Source organism: Takifugu flavidus, chromosome 6 (genome assembly GCF_003711565.1).
Source record: "Takifugu flavidus isolate HTHZ2018 chromosome 6, ASM371156v2, whole genome shotgun sequence".
In the NCBI taxonomy this organism is placed as follows: Eukaryota; Metazoa; Chordata; class Actinopteri; order Tetraodontiformes; family Tetraodontidae; genus Takifugu; species Takifugu flavidus.
In genome coordinates, this window is record NC_079525.1 from 6034291 (window position 1) to 6045215 (window position 10925).

A 10925-nucleotide genomic window follows, 5' to 3' on the forward strand; every position below is an offset into this window, starting at 1 on the left:
ATCATCACATCCTGTACCAGCCTGACAGCTTTAAAAGGATCATTCTCACCAGGGATAAATGCTTACAAACTAAAAATGAGTTTAGAACCTACTGAAATCATGACGCAAAGACCATATTTCTGGAACCCATGTGACCTTTTTATATATTTTCTGAGGCGACCTCTGTGTAAACTCCACTTTACTCGTCCTTTAAGCGGCACAACTGGTGTTTCGCACTCTCGCTCAAGGTGTTGTTTTACAGCCGTGTGTCGATGGCCGTAATGAACCACGATGTTGACCCGCTCGAAGGCTTTATGCTAAAGTCAATGCTTTCTGCTGGTAAAGGCATAAAGTTTGTGATTTTATTTTAAGACTATTGGACTGGCTGTGAGTGGATCCCACCCTGCTCTCTATAGAAACACAGGTTTAATTCAGGAATGTCCCTTCTGATGCCCTTCTTTCACTATAGGGTATTTATTGTGCTCACCTCAGGGCTGAATGCGCCATTTCTGGGAGCGAGCAGTTGTATTTTCAGTGACAATAGTATGTCTGTGTGTGTGGGGGGGTATGTGTGTGAGGTAAGATCCTGCTGTTATTGTGTATAAATCAACCTTTACAGCAAATTCATATAAACTCTGTGATGTACGAAACACTGACTGTGTGTGTCTACAATTATGTCTTGGAGATATTGTGTGTGTGTGTGTGTGTATTTGCGAGTGTGTGAGCGTGTGCGCGCCTGAGGCCACCGCATCTCATCAGTAAAAATCTATTCTGCACAGGCTCATCCAATAAGGTGTGTAATGATACTCTACTCTAATATTGAGACTGTCCAAATTGAACACATTTAAACTTTAATGCAAGTCAAGTCCTGCAGAGAATGTAATCTGCCCCACTCACACAGGGTGTGTGTGTGTGTGTGCGCGCGCTTAGGAAACGCCCATCAGCTGTCACATTTTTTTTCTCCTGTTGTCGCATTAATGAATTTCTGTGTTGAATTGCTTTAAAATGAGGTGAGAGGTGACTCTGGAACATGTGTGAAGGTTGTTGAGGCGGTTAAACCAACAGTGTTTGTGTGTTTAGAAGCTCCAGCAGAGACCAGCACTGATGAGAAAAACAGGTCGTACACCTCTCCAGCACCGAGGCCGCGCTTTTTTCACGTTCTCCCACCAACGGTTGGGTGAAAGTTGTTTGTTTTTGCAGCTAAATAGGCTTTAATCTGCCCTTTAAAGTTATATTCCAGGTTAAACGCAGATGGTTCAGTGTCTGAGTCATCTTGGAAACATTGTTCAAAACTTTCACACACAGAAATTAACTTGAATAAAACTATTTTTGTTCAGACATTGTACAAATGAAAAACACAATTGGAATTCTGAAACCATGTCTGTGTGTTTAGACGCAGGTGTGTGCGTGCGTGTATGTGTGTGTGTGTGTGTAAAAGTCATAACTCTTGTGTGTTTAAAGTGCTGTGATTGATTGTTTAGACATGTTGAGAGGCTCACCAGGTCTGTGTGAACAGCTCTAAAGTCTGTGTGTGTGTGTGTGTGTGTGTGGTGTCTTACCACTAATCCATGAAGAATCCTCTTCCTCCTCTATTTCCTCTTCCTCCCAGGATGTCGGGGTCACATCAAAGTGAAGGCAGTCACCTTTGACCCCTGTGACCCGTTTATTGCAGGTTTAGGAGGAACGGCGTGAGAATCCATTAGCTACAGCAACACTGTCATCTGCAACAACATCGAGACAGTCAGAAAATGTAAACATGACTGTAAAAGCCAGAATTATAAAATGTACATTAGAAATATAATTTAGGTGATTTTTCAGAGATTAAAACAATCTAAGAGTCTTCTTGCAAAAAAAAAAAAAAAAAAAAAAAAGGCAAAAGTGTGTTTGTGACATATAAAATGTTGTAGTTGCCTGATTTGATTGGTCTTGTTTTCATAGCTAATGAAAATGATGGGGCAGAGTGAAAAGTGATTAAAATGCTGAGTGCCCTGCTGTGTGTACACGCGGGTGAGCGCATTTGTGCTCACCTGCATTTAAAACAGCCCTGGGCGCTTCTCGCTGTTTTTGTCCCTTTTTTCACAATGAGTAACTTATCTAAACCATCTCCTCTTCAACACTCAACTTCAGCTGCCTATTTACCCATTTGGGTTTGTGCGCAGCCTGTCGTTAGTATTCCAGTACACACCCCAACAAAGCCATTATCACGAAAAAACACACATTCACATGCAGATGGATGGCTCTTAGCCTCTTAGCTCCGCAGCTAATGGCGCAAGCCACTTAATTAAGGTCACTTATGGACAAACTCGGTTAGCTTTGGCGCTAATAAGCACTGGCCAGACAATGGGACTCTGTGTGTATGTGTGTGTGTGTGTGTGTGTGTGTGTTTGTGTGTGTGTGTGTGTGTGTGTGTGAAAGCACGTATGGTAATGATATTGCTGTAAAGTCTGACCCGCAGTCTCCATTACCTCCAGCTTATTGAGTGGTTTGTTTTGCAGAGTGGCTCTTAGAGGTGGGTATCATTGAAATTTCACCAGATGGACAACTGGACACTTTCAGAAATGCATCACAATACAGTTTGGACTGAATGTGTGTATGTGTGTGTGTGTGTGTGGCCTGGTTGAAGGGCGCCCAGAGACGGAGAAAAGAGCAGAAGTGTCTGCAGGTTTCTCACCCAAAACCCAGGAGGAAAATGAATATCCGGCACATCGCTAATTTATGGCCTTGTCCTTTCTTCCTCTTCTCCCTCAATCCTTTCCGGGGCCTCTCAAGTTTCCTCATCTAAAAACAATTAGTTCCCCCCGAAGCGGTCAAGTCAGCTTACAGAGTGTGTATGCTCGGTGTTGTCCCATCGGGGAACGTCACCCTGCAACTCCAACATTGCCACACAGGATGCTTCCGAAGACCCAGTGACCTTTCACCTTTAAGATGAGGGAGAAGGGGAAACACAGGAGAGTAGGGGAAGCTTTGGGACATGCCTGGTATCTGTAAGCCCAGTTAACACAGGAAGGAGCAGAGCAGTAGCTGAAGCTGATTTATACTGCACCATTTTACACCATCAGTGGTTTGTTTTGGGTCTAAATGCTCCCAGTTACACGTCCTTTCCAGATTGCCTTACATACGTCTTAAATCTTTATTCCATCACTTGTTCAGCAGCCATTTATTGACCTATGTCTCCCCAGGTGAACACAATTGATTATCTCCTCACAGGGACGCTAAACAGCAGCTGTTTCTTTCAGGTCCACCAGCTAATTCACCTCCCGTCCTCTCCTTCTCCTCCTTTCCCGACACTCTCAGCCACGCTAATACTCCTCTTTTATGCTCTTGTTCCTGTTTATGCGCGCCCATCGGCTCATTCCGAATTGTTTCAGGGTTTGTGAATGTGAATCCCAGAGGTCAGAGGTCAGATAAATAGTTTGGAGGGGCTTGTCTCAGGAGACAGACGTATAGACAGTAGGAAACATGACATTAAACTGATGCTGTCGTTAGCATCGTTTCCTTGGTGATTTAATGGAGAAAGATACACTACCTGAGATCTTCTTGATGTTCTAACAGAAAATATGTGTTTGAATGGTTGTGGGGTAATACACTATGTCTATAAAAGTCCTCACAAAGAGAGAAATGCAAGTGTGTGTGTGTGTGTGAGAGGCCAATGTTTTCTGATTTGTTATATTTAAGAATCCAATTGGTGCAGTCACTGAACTAACTTGCTTGTAAACTCAAGCGTGCTTTTGTGCACCAAAGGTGATGTACAGTATATTAATGGGGGTAACCATAGTAACAGAGATTTTAATTAATGCAAAACAGAGCACGAAACACTCCTATGTCAGGTAAAACCCTCCAATTTAATGCTGTTTTAGTCAGCACCTCTTGTTTCTGTTGTTGGCCGGTTTTTACAGCTTACAGAGTTTGGAGCTGTCAGCTGGTGGCCATGGCGACACAATGACATCATCCAACCTGACTGACACTATCCTGCTCCTGTCAATCATCTGACAGGGCCTTGTTTATCTGTGGCTGTGTGTCCTGTCCCGTCCACCTCATCACACACAACTTTGTCAGCAAAGACCAAACATCCAGAAGCAGTCGTGTCACTTTTAAATAGCGCTATTCTTTTTTATTGTAATCAAAAAATTAGCAGCTGTATTCTGTCAAAATATTCAGGGCGATGATGATTTATTTAGTTTCTTGTTGTTTATTGACTAAGTGGAAATTTCTGATGTAAGCGTGAACTCTGACTGTATAGATATGATATTTGTACAAGCGGATCTGTGGGTAAATAGTTCCTAACTCCTGAGGAACAAATTCCTTTTATCAGATATTTGGTATAATTTGAAATTATTTCCTGATTTCCTGTAAATAACCATGTTTGTGGCAGCTTCCTGTCTTTTACCATATGTGTTGATTTTTGTAATCCTTATTTCTTAAAGCTCTCTGTAAGTATAATGACTGCACACACACACACACACACACACCGTCTATCTTCTGTCTCTCTGAATGAGAAAACGAGGGTATTATTTATTGTTACTTGCGTCATTGCTCTAATGTGACAGCTCTGGCTTGGTTGCTGGATTAATTCCTGTTTGCTGATTGGCTGCCTGGGCAGAATTCTTGTGAATATGCAGGAATGTTGGGGATAATAAAGGCAGCAGATTATTTGTGGACATGTAAAACAACACGGAAGCCTGAGGAAAAAAAAGTATGGAGCATATTTACAGTTCAACTTCGTTTCCCTTTATTTCATGATTTTATCCACTATCAGAGCTTTTTAATCTGAAGAGAACCTTAATTTTGAGTTGTTGTGGCGTCTTCCACTCGACCCCCCACGTTAAAAAGCCACTGATGGCTGAATGGCGCCTTTTAAATGATAAATGGAATTTTCCTGCCCATGAAGCTGCAGTGTTTGTACAGTTCTGTATGTTTTTACAGAAAACGTGTGTGAGTGTCGCGCCTGGCTTGTGTGAGTTCTGGTTGGACGACCGTCACGGGCTCACGAACTGGACCTGATCCATGCTGGTGCGTACAGTGTGTTTACACACCGTGCCGAGTGTGTGTGTTGTGTGCTCCTGTAAATTTGCCATGACCCGTAATGTATTTTTTTCTTCCTTCTCTAGTAAAAAGAGGGGAGGTTAAAACCAGTTGTATCCCAGTCTGGAGCTGGAACAGTGGGTTCCTCAGCCGTCTTTCTGTGGCTCCAGGATGACTGGTGAACCTGGTGAACCTTTCAGATCTGTGAAGACGCTCCATTTGTGGAGGAGAGGTGTGTGTTTGTCTCACATCTGTGCAAGGCAGCCATAGTACGCTGGACAATCGGACAGGAGTTCAGCTGAGCTGCTTTGGTCTGCAGTTTACATTATTTTTGAAACAGTACACGATCTGTTATAGATGTTCATCATCAACCAAAAGGCCATCGTTTATCAGAATATGACTCGTTTTGAGTTTTAAAAAAAAAGAAACAACTGGTTGGATTTGTGAAATGATCCAGAATGCCCCAAAATATGCAGGGTCATCACAGTGGCCTGTTTAAACCAGCCCAATAATGCGTTAAACGGAAATCAAGAATCATTTACGGCTGTTTCAGCTGATTCTGGGCCCAATGTGATCCTACAGCACAGATGAAATATTGAAGTAGATATTCTCATCTTTTGTTTCTGTTTCTTGTGGTTTGAAGACTCCTGGAGTCTCCATTTGATTGCACCTCTCTATTGAAGTCCTCTTGGGTGTAATAATCCACCCTTCTGTGTGTGTTTACATGTTTGTCTGCATGTATGAGAGACGGCGTGGGTGTGTACAAGCGTGTGTGTTGTAGGCGCTGGGTCCCTCGGTTGCTGCTCCGCCGCTGTTGACGCCTGTTCTAGCGATAGCATTGTCTCCGTGTCCAAAGACCTGCCTGCTGCCCTGTTCCACCACCTCTTTATCATGCTAATACAGAGAACGAATGAAACGAAGGAGGGGGGGAGGACGGCTCCACTAACACAGAGCCAGGGTAATCTTTCCCCTCCTCTCTCCATCTTTTCATTCTCTCTACTCCCCTTTCTTCTCATCCCTGCGCCCTCTTCATCTGCCGCGTTCTTATCTTCCGCCTTACTTCTTTGATAATCCCTCTGAACATTGTCTTCATAATTACACACAACAATGATTCCCATCCTAGCAGGAGAAATGTGCACTGCGCACGGAGAATGTTTCATAGATGAAGACCGGTGTGGGAATTAATAACTTTGCTCTGCGGTAGAAGCCTGTTTCTATGTGCCCGTGTGTGTTTAAGGGGGGGGGCTCACGGAGCCGAGTGTTGTTTTAACACGACTGCTACATTATGCATGCTGGCAGCCCTGCCTGTCCCCATTAAAGGCCCATCTTGTTTCCCCATTATATCTGGTTTCTCCGTTAATAGAGCTCTTTGTGTGGCACTTCCCTTTATTCCGGGGCTGTTACAACAGGAAGGTCAGAGCTGGTACAACCTGCCCCGCCGATGCAACTCACACTAGACCCTGAGCGACGACAACCGCTGTTTGATCTCATTACAGCTCTGGATTTTGGAAGTAGAGGTGCGGTACGCGTTTGCACGCCTCTTCCTTTGTCTGAGTCCTTTATCAGAGCGGACTAATTAAAAACACACTCGCTTTCCTGTGTGGAGACATGTGTCCACGTCAGGGCAGAAGGGGTTCCCCACGTTAGGCCACTGTGATTTGGTTTGAGTGGTCAGGATTGTGGGAATTAAAAATAACCAATAAAGGTTGCTTTTTTTATACTACTGAAACTGCCTTATACAGCAAGATGGTCACAGTCTTTTTATTACCTTTAGAACTGTGCAAAACCATAGCACTGCAAAAAACTGGAAGTGGAAACACCTGAATTTAAAAAAAGCCTCTCAAATATCGCTAAAAGGTTTTCACACTTTCGTGAGGAGGAATTTCAGACATTGCTGTATAGTAATGTATCTCCAAAATGTGTCAATGTGACACAGGACTTGCAGTCGGATGGCCAGCTTTCTATGACACAACGATACGATAGACAGATGAGGCAATCGCATATTTTACTGCAATAATAAAAATCGATATTGACGAGAGTGAATATTGTCAAGGTAGTGTGACTACAGCCGTACCGAAACGCAACAGTTTTGAATGTCCATCTTTCTTCCGTGGAAGTCTCGCGAGAATTACAGAGCCCCTGCCCAAAAAAATTGTATTGTATTTTCTGATTTGGGAAATAAAGGTTTTATTTTGTGACTAACTGTCGTGAAAACCCAGCTTGTGTCTGCCTCAAAGGTGTGGTTCCGTTACTCAACTTAGTTATCTACCGTGCGGGAGGGACGGAGAAGTATTTGCGATCTTTTTTGTATTATGACCCTTTTTTGCCCATCCAAAATTAGCTCACCTTCTATTCAGATCAAATCCATAACGCGGTTTAAACGTAGCTACTACTTACAGCTCCTCCGTCACACACGCCCGTGGAATAACTCCATTACAGCCACGGCGTGAAATTACAGAGCGCTCCCCCGCCATCTTTGTCGTCCCCTCTCATTTACCCTGTTTGTGTTCTTTAAAGTCCTGACCTCCCGTTGGCTCTCGTCCTCTCCCTCGGCTCCCCTCATGCGAGTCCAGTGTGTGCAGGACTCTCCCAGTGATCCGTGGATGGTAATGGCCATTCCTGCTGCTCCCACAGCACACACCATTACTGCTGGAACACCCGCATGGTGAGCGACAGAGGCAGGAAAGAGGGGAAGAAAAAGACCGGAATATCTGGGCGTTGTTGTCACTAGAAAGTAGAGGCAGCCCGATGTGCATGTGTGGGTGTGTGTGGAGCACATAAACGTGTGTGTATCATATCATGCTGAGGATTATAGAGGGACAGGTACGATATCTTATTTCCTGTGACCTGCTCTTCGGGAGGTTTCCCACACTCATCACTTCGCTCTATCACATCCCTCTTGCTGTGATATAAAACACATCCACATTGTTCCGTCTGACCCCAACACACAAACACACCGTGCACGGCTGTACCTTTAAATGGTGCTGAACTGTAAATCCAAATGCTCTCCAAATACCTCATTTCTGCCGGTGTGTGTAACGCTATACACCCCCAAACCTGAGAGATGTGCGTGGTTCCTGTAACTCACTGCTGGTTATGATAACAACCATTTCTCCTGTCACCAGCCCATAATGTCAGATTTACAGGGTTGCCCCCGGTAACCAGACCAGGCTGGCGTGGCTGAGTGATTCTGCAGCATCTGTCAGAGGGAGAGAGGCCGTAAATCACGTCCCGTTTCTCTTCCTCACAAAATGGACCTCAAATGTAAACCGCGACTTCAGATACATTATGCAAACTCAAAAGTGGGCGCACAAACTGAGCTAATCCTGAATCCATGCAACGCTAAGTATCGGCAAGGTGCGGTTCCGCCGGTAGGGGGCGCTATAGAGCGAATGTCCTGCCGCATTGACCCGCGTGGTCACGTTGGTGTTAAACGCAGCAGCTTTTCCCACAAGGAGAGCACAAAGACAATCTTTTCCCACCACACTCATCTAAAAACATCTTTTCAGCAGAGAATGGCCCATAAATTTAGGCTTTATTTTAAATCAATATCATAAAGGTTATGTTCTCTGCAGTACTTATTTTAGTCCCAACTTGCCAAAGTATGACAGCAGCCGAATTTATGCTTTTCTCTCCCATTAATGTGATCAAAGTAGCATTCTGACTGTTTTAAACGGCCCTCGCTGGCGGGTTTTTTCACTGATGAGAAACCTGGGGAACATATCAGAGCATGTGATCGCACACTGCATTCCCGTTCTCCCTGTTTAGTTCTTATCTCGCCGCACTATTCCGAATCTGATCTTGATAGACTATTTTAATTCTTATCATAATAGACTATTTCATGCACTGACGCTTTTTTACTCCCGCTCAGATACGACGGGGTGTAATTGCTTTGTTATGCACATATTCTCACGCCGACTTGCCGTGCGGCGTGCAGATCTTATTTTGTTTTCTTCCCTTTTGTGCCACCTTGGCCTACTTTGGCCTCCGCCGGTTCTTACCACACAGGTGTGGTCAGAAAGGTCAGAAGGTACCACCCTAGTAAATCAAATCCACTCCTGCTTAATAGTTGCCCAAGATGGTGCTGCTTCTCCTACGCTCCCTGAACATAGCGTGTCGGAACAGTTCGGTCCCGTAACGGTATATATTTGCTGCAGTCAGCGCCCGGGTGTGTGGGACATGTCATGATGTGTTATGTTAGTCACTGCCCCTCTGACAGCTCATGTCAATAGGTGGGTGATACAGCTGTCATCATACTGTGGTGTGAATGAGCTTGGCTCGGCCGTGCAAGTCTGTATACACTCCCTCTGTGTGTGAGTGAGTGTGTGTGTGCGTGAGGGTGTGTAATCCCAGACGGAAGCCCAGAGGACAGATGGTGGGTTCAGACGCAGACTGACACACCGTAACCAAGTGATTACACACTCGGTGAGAGAGGGGGGGACAGAAGGGGAGAGGAGGGATGTTAAAGGAAGGAGAGTGGACGAGGTGAGGGGGAATAAAGGTAAAGACGGGGGATTGTGAATGAGATAACTGCAGAGGGGTCAGGTTTTCATCGACAAACTGTAGCTTTGGCATGCAGAAAAGGGAAGCATGAGGTTACAGAATAAAAACGGAGCTGAAAGGGGAGGTTGTGGAGGAGGAGGAGGAGGAGGAGGAGGAGTGAGCTAGCATCAGCAAAGCAGAAGAAAATAAAGGTTGAATGGAGGGTCTTCAGGGGCAGGCTATTACATGACAGCCAATTAGAGCAAAGGATGCTGGAAGCCTCCCTGATTAAACTGATATCTGATTGGTTCAGTGTTTATTATGCTCACCGAGCCAGCGGATGTGCTAGCTGTGGATGTCAGAGATGAGATTCTGACATCTTAAACTCAGCCCTGGACCTGACCTGATTTATTCCAGCGACCTGTCAGAGGATTCCAACCTCTGTCCATCAAAGCGCTGTTTACTGCAGCGAGACGGACAAAAACACCCCCTCCAACACACACACACACACACACACGCACACACACACTTGTGCTGCACCACCAGTGTAGCCTGGCACAGGTCAGGTCAAGTGGGATCATGGGAAATGGTTCTTGTGGCCCTTCTCACCTTCTCAAAAACACCCGGGATATCTTTCTCTCTGCTCTCCTCTCCCTCCTCAGTTCTTCCTGTTTTCTTTTTTGCCATTCAGATCTTCAATTTTAGAATTTTACCATTAAAAATTGTAAGTTTAATCTTTCATAATCAGTCTTAAGTTTTATAAAGAAAACCAAAAATGCCTTTTTCTTGAAAAACATAAAACCATAAATGAGTTAGATGGTTAAAGCACAAGGGTCATTGAATGCATCACGTTTTACCTGTGCGAACTCACCTCCACCTGTACACCTCCTCCATCCTGTTTAAGACGCTTTGGTGGGAACCTTTTGCACCTTCTCCTAGCTTTAGCATTAGCATGTGGAACATCTGTTCACCGATTTACATGGAGGCGGACCTTTAAACATGCCTGCTGCACGTTAGAAAGTAGCCGCATTTGGGTGACCAGGCGCTGCAGTCGTGACCTTCCAGCCCAACGTGTTTTACAACAAACACGTCAGATGTTCCTGCAGGGGGACAGCGGCGCGGTAACACGTGAAGGACCCGGCCGGGCATTCTTCTTGCTACTTAATGAGTCCGGGTGGATGTGGGGCATTAATCTTCTTTCATGTCAGCACAGAATCATTGTGAAAGTTTAAATCCAGCCCTGTGTGGACTCTGGAAACCGCCGGAGCAGATATTTACAGATTGGGGGATTAGAAAGTGGGCTCTTATTAAAACTGAGTCCACATCATTTGACTGTCATTCCATTTAATCATTACTAAATGGACTCATTAAATTCCCCCTCCAAAGTGTTTCCCTGCAAACTCGCTGGCTTTGATGTGTTACTCACACACATGCAGGCAAAA